Source organism: Equus asinus, chromosome 5 (genome assembly GCF_041296235.1).
Source record: "Equus asinus isolate D_3611 breed Donkey chromosome 5, EquAss-T2T_v2, whole genome shotgun sequence".
In the NCBI taxonomy this organism is placed as follows: Eukaryota; Metazoa; Chordata; class Mammalia; order Perissodactyla; family Equidae; genus Equus; species Equus asinus.
Genome location: NC_091794.1, coordinates 91,243,442 through 91,249,993, shown reverse-complemented (window position 1 = coordinate 91,249,993; position 6,552 = coordinate 91,243,442). Strand labels below are relative to the sequence as shown.

The window sequence follows — 6,552 nt, the reverse complement described above, 5'->3', positions numbered from 1 at the left end:
CTTCTGCCCAGGCAACACCGGCCACCCAGGAGGAGGGGGCCAGTGAAGGCGTCCAGGATGACCGACCACAGGCCCCACACCGTGCTGAGCAGTGACTGGCATTGTCCCTTTTAATCACACCCACCGCTCTATTCCCACTTCACAGAGCGGTCAACTGAGGCTCAGAGAGGCCAAGGCACGTGTCCAGGATCACACAGACAACGGCTGTCCGGGTCAGCTCCTTAACTGGGACCCATCACATCCTGCCCACATCCCCCGCACTACATGCCAGGGGCTGTGCTGCTCGCTTTACTCCGCCTCTCCTCCCGCAGCCTCCTCGGAGGGAAGTCTTGTCTCCCATTTCACAGGTGAGGAAACTGAGGCCCACGGTGCGTGTGGAACTGGCCCAAGGTCCCACAGCAGCAGGTGGAAGAATCCCACAGAATTCCAACCCAGGGCTGTCTGTTCCCCAGCCCCGCGAAGGCGGTGTCCTCCTCCCTTCCCTGTCCTGAGGCTGCAGGGGGATCCACGGGCCACAGCCGAGGGGAGGGGGCTGCAGGGACGGGCCGAGCTGGGGCCTGTCGGGAGGGCAGGCGGGGCAGCCAGCCCGGGTCTCTGGAGACATCTGAAGTCTGAAGTTGCGGGAACTCTGCTGACCTCAATCCTTTGCAAAGCCAGAGACTCCTCCAGGGCCGGGAGGGAGGAGGAGCCCGGGGTCTCACATCCTCTCCCCTGGTTTCTGCAGAGCTGGGCGTGGGAAGTAGACGTTTACATCTTCAAGGGCCCCCGGAGGAACCCCACACAGATGGGTTTCTCTTAACCTCATTAGCAGATCCGCGCAAGGCTGCGAATCTTTTCAGGAGCTTCTGCTCCATCCTCCCTCCCCCTGGAAATCGATTGGAAACCCAGTTGCTAAATCCGCCTAAATCCAGCGGCTCATGGATCAGAGGCCTCTTCCGGGCTCGTGCTGGGCTGCCCGAGGCTCCGTCTCCCCAGACCCGGGTTCTGTCTGGGTCCAGGAGCAGCGGGACCCACGGGGGCCAGGCCCAGAGAGGGATGGCAGGGGGAAAATCCAAACCAGGTGAGTAGTTGCCATCCCAGCCTGCCAAGGAAAATTCCAGGTGAGGCTGCGGGAGGGAGAGAAGCTGCGCTGGTCCCAGAGGTTCACCCTCAGGCGGGTCTCTTTGCTCAGAAACAAGCACTGGTCAAGCGCCTGCTCCAGAGAACACCCAGCCCTGAAATTGCCAGGGAATTTGCCTCCAAGTCCCATCGCCTCACGAAGCCGGAAGGCCCAAGGCAGCCCCTCCTCCAGGTGGTGAGGCTGGAAGTGGAGCTCATCTCCAGCTGCCGTCCCTGTGGCGTCTGGAGAGCTGTGAGTCCCGTGGGCGGTGGGGGCTGAGGATGAGGGGCTCCCTGTACCGGGACGTGTGCACGCCCTGCCTGGGGTCACCCAGGGAGTGAGGGGCAGAGCTGGACTGAGCCCCAGTCCCTCGGGCTCCTGAGTCAATGCTCTGAGGGTCAGGCGGCAGTCTGCGGATTCCAGAGGAGACTGGGGTGAGCTTCAGACTGGAAGGGCCAGGCCTGAGATCCCCAGTGTCCTGAGACACTCTTTGGCACCCCTATATTATGGTGGCTGGGGGGCATGTCTCGAAGCTTCCACTCTTCACGGTGGAAAGCTCGCACCAATAAATGACTCCCGGTAATGGAGATGTCTGCTTGGGGACTTGGGGAGGCCGTAAACAGAAGCCAGAGTAATTAACCACGACCTGGAGACGTGCCCAGCCTTTCAATGCCACAGCCCCTGCAGCGGCCTCCCCGTGCAGGGAGGTGGTAGCACTGAGCGGCATCTGTCTGCTGAGATGAGCAGTTGAGAATCAGAGAACCAAGGAGCTAGGGAGGGGTGGGGAGACACTTGGGAGACAACTGAGTCCAATCCTCTCATTAGACAGATTGGGAAACCAAGGCCCCGAGAGGGAGACACACTTGCCCCAGCACACACAGCAGGCTGGGATGGATTCCAGCTATCCTGGGAGGCAGGTGAGGGATGTTCCCAGGGCACGTGACTAAGTACAGGGTCAGGGTTACAGGGTTAACTGAGAGGGGGGGATCTGGCAGGTGATGGAGGAAACTGAGGCTCAGAGAAGGGGGATCACTTGTCCAAGGTCATGCGTGGTGCATTGTACCCATGTGTGTTATTTATCCGTTTATTACCTCTCAGCTCCGAATCCTTCACTACCTGCTTGCGACACTGGAACATGCCTCCCTTACCAGCTGGCATGATGCTAAATTTTGTCACTAATTGGCGCTGGGGGGGGACCCAGGAGGGAAAAAGGGGCTTTTCTTCCTGGCTCTGGTATGCTCTTCTCTGATTTCCTGAGGGTGCCAAGGCCAGCACTGCAGGACTCCCAGTGGTGTTCATCACCCCTGTGAGCAGCTGCCAACAAGTCCCTGGGTGTGGCACCTCCCATGGATGGCTTTACCTGCACCCCAGCAAGCTCCACCAGCAGCCGCTCCAGCGAACTCCTCCACTGCCCAGTGGGCCGCCACACCCGCTCTGACCAGGCCTGGACTCTGGTGGCGGTGGCAATCAGAGGGAAGGCTCTTTCAGATCTGCTCCTTCCTTGCACGGAAACCCAACTGTAGTGGCTGCCCTTTCCACCTGCTGCTCCTGCCTTCTGTCGCCCTCTGCCTCTGCCTCGGTAGGCAACCCTTAGAGTTAATAATTCTGTGTATTAAACTTTCCTGTCCAAATCAGTGTGGTTTCTGTCTCCTGTTTGGACCCTGGCTGATGTAAATTGGTCCTAGGTGTGATCCTAACTCATAGACCCACAAAGGTGAGATGCTTGAGACCGGTTTGGTCGTGCCCTTGGTTTTGAACACAGTGCTGAGCTCCTTGCCAATGGGAAACAGATGCTAGCAATCGATGGCATACAGTGATGTCATGATTAATCAAGCTACCACGTGTGGTTGATTGTGATGGCATTGCCAACCAAAGCAAGTGCTGTGGGAGCCCAAGTGTCTGCAGCCCTTGGCTGTTAGGACAATGATGGTGACCACAGGGATGGTGGCGGGTCCCCTGAGTGTGTTGGAACATGTGGAATAAAAATTATAATCTCAGTCCTTTAACTCTCAGCTATGACAGCCCTAAACAAATCTTTTCCTTCTCGCAGTCACAATGCTGACGGTGCCCCAGAATCCAATACAAAATTAGTTATGCAGGTTGCTGTCTTCCAACATCCATTACAGTCTTGCCAAGCTTGTCATGTGAAAGTTAGGTCCCTGGGAAATTACTTCTCATGGAAAAGACTAAAATCCTGAAACTTGGAATGGGAGCATCTGATTGGACCTAGATGGACTCAAAGTCTTGAGCTCCCAAGTCACACTGAGCAATGCTTGACAGTGAAAGTGGCTTTCCCTCCAGTGCTTGAGGACCCTAGCTGTCCTTGCTTGAAAACCATTTGGTAAACTTACCTGGGGCAGATGCTTTTCAATGGTTGCTCCCTCACCCTAAGATCCATGACAATCACCCTCTGTCGATACTAGACCCATAACTGGGATCAAATCTCATCATGCCCCAAAGGGACAGGTACAAACTATGACCCAGGAGGAAGCAGCTTACACAATAAAAGCAAGACTTTTTGGTAACATCTATTGGAGCAAAACTGGAGCATATGTAATAAGAGTAGATTCCACGGGTGCTGGACCAAAGAGGAAACATAACACAGAATGGTCCCTAATTCATTGCTATGGGTGCGCTTCCTAGAGATTCGGGGTGTAATTTTCAGCGCATGCAAGTGGAGCGGCCCGCACAGCTTCCCTGGGTGGTGACTGAAAGTCTACTTTTGTGACGTCAGAGCTTTGATGTGGAAGGATGCCAGGGATGACATGGAGGAGGGAATCCAAAGGCTTACAAGGAGAGGACTATTGGACATGCTTTATCCTGTGCCGAAGTTGTGTGAGAACACCCAGAATAAACTAAGGCGTTGAGAAATTGATTAGTGAAGGGCGTGCGTATCCCTTCCCTGCATCCTTGGAAAGCTCTGTGCTTGCTCTCCTTTGCAGGCCAGGTGTGACCTTGGGGGAGTGTGGCCATTGAGAGGGGCTCACGAATTTCAATGAGGGTGATGAGATCCTTGAGGAACAGAGGCCAAAATTAAGTGCGAGCATCTACTGAAAAGGATAGCAGGGAGGTGCAGGTGATCAGAATGTCTTGTCCTGCAGGGATCCTTGGTGGAGGCTAGGTGATCATGGTACCCCCAGAAAAGAAAGAGATGAGCAGTCTCCTAGAGTATTCCCTGTTCTAACTGAAAAACAGAAAAACAAACCTAAAAAACAGAAAAGCAAAATCCAAGGGCTGATAGCCATAAACCTAACTTGAGTCACCACAGAGGAAGGTCATGGCCTCTTGCTATTTTTTAAGACCTAAGTCTAGTCACAGACACAGGTGCCCTTCAGGAAGGGGGGCTTGGCACCTTTAAGAAGGGGTCTGTACCATCGCTGCAAGCACACACCATCAGTCTTTCCCCAGCCTCCTCCAGGCGGCCTGCAGCCATTTGCTAGAGTAAATGTGCATTGCGAAAGGGTATTCATCTGGGGACTTCTAGACACTGAATCTGAATTGATACCAAATCATGGGGACTCCAAATGCCACCATGGTCTACCAAAGTAGGAGCTGACAGAGGTCGGGGAGTAGACGGAGCTCAAGGCCAGTTCAGGGTGAGCGCAGCTGGTCCCTCAGTGTGGTTTTGTGCTGTCCCTGTACCCTGATCTCACCGTTGTAAGCAGTCCATTTGTTAAACTCTCCTCAGAACCTGCTGGAGCCGTAAGCCAGTGGGAACACTTCATGGAGATTTTGAGGAACTGCTGGAGGCTGAGTGAGGACTAGCTGGAGAGTGAGAAATTCACGGAGGCCACAGGCTGAGGAGCTGACACATCTATTATAAAGGCAAAAACCCAAAAACTGATCACCCCAAATGCTGGCAAGGATGCAGAGCAAAAGGAACTGTCACTCGTCGCTGGTGGGAATGCAAAATGGCGCGGCCACGTTGGAAGATAGTTTGGTGGTTTCTCACACAGCTAAATGCAGTCTCACCGTGTGATCCAGCAGTCACACTCCAAGCGTTTACCCAAATGATCTGAAATTTGTCCACACAAAACTCTGCACAGGAATATTTATATCGTCTTTATTCACAATCACCAGAAACTGGAACCAACCAAGCTGTCCTTAAATAGGTGAATGAGTAAATTAAATGTGGTACATCCATACAATGAAATCTTACTCAGTGATAAAAAGAAATGAGCTATCAAGCCATAAAAAGATACAGATGAAACTTGGATGCATATTGCAAAATGAAAGAAGCCAATCTGAAAAGTCTGTATAATATGACTCCAATTATACGACATTCTGGAAAAGAGAAAACTATTAAAATAGTAAAAAGATCATCTAGTGGCTGCCACAGGATGAGCAGATAAAGGACAGGGCGACTTTGTAGGATGCTGAAACTATTCTGTATGATATTGTCATGGCGGATACATGACATGATGCGTTTGTCAAAACCCATAGAACTTTCAAGCACAAAGAGTAAATCTTAGTTTACGCAAAATTCATAAAAATCATTTAGGTGGTGAGAGGATCCCAGGATGGAAAGCAGACTAAGACAAGAGAATCTAACTGTATTACAAATGTATGAAACAACCTTAGTGAAGGGAGTGGAGGGGGAAAGTGCTGACTGGGGTAGCTTTGGAAATGAGTGGAGTCTATAAGACTAAAGACAAAAGGAACTGCACATAAGAGCTGTGCTCTAGTTGATAAAGCTGTTTCCCATGGGGGTACAGATTAACACTTCTGATTCTGCGATGCGTGTATGCGCTGGAAGTGAACAATTAAGTAAATGGATGGCACCCGTGGGCGCCAGAGTCCTCACTGTTGAGTGGGGTTTTATTTACAAGGAAGGGGAGGAGGCAAGAGTGATCCCTGAGGTCACGGATTAGAGTCGGAGACATTGGCATGAACTCAGTTTAGCTTAATAGAAATGCTGACAGCTCTATATAGAAATATTTACGGACGTGTGTATATAAACCAGTTAGTACACATGCATGTATCTCCTTGCTCTGTTAGTTGACAGGGCCTAAGAGAAATGACATGCCAGTAGCAATAATCGCAACTGGTGGCCAGATCTTGGTTTCTCGTATCATTCTCCAATAAAAGAAACTAGGGTTCCTTAAAGAAATGGCTGATTTTAAGATTAGGGTGGGAAATACACAAAATGATCCTGGAGCATATTGCAGTGCCATAAAATAAGGAAATAACCCCAAAACTATAACAATAATCACAAAATAACACAGTAATGGAGGTATGACAAAGGGGCATGGGAGGTGACTGAAAGAGCTCCCAATGGCCTAAGCTGGAAGAATTTGAGCAACGAAATAAATAAAGCAGTATTAGGATATAACCCAAAGAATACAATAATCATCTATAAGTACAGACAGATATAAATAAATGATTGAATAAACTAACAAACGGGGGAGAAGAGACAAATCTCCCATGAAGAAGAATTTGAAATAATTTATGGA

At 51.0% G+C, this 6,552-nt stretch overlaps 1 long non-coding RNA gene across 1 annotated transcript; it reads left to right on the top strand.

Annotated features, from left to right (window-relative positions):
• The first annotated feature begins 909 nt into the window (after nt 1-909).
• LOC123285480 (uncharacterized) lies at nt 910-2,732 on the top strand. Its single transcript, XR_006527217.2, has 3 exons — nt 910-1,060; nt 1,172-1,351; nt 2,358-2,732. It is a non-coding gene; the product is annotated as an uncharacterized lncRNA (long non-coding RNA).
• Nucleotides 2,733-6,552: the final 3,820 nt, after the last annotated feature.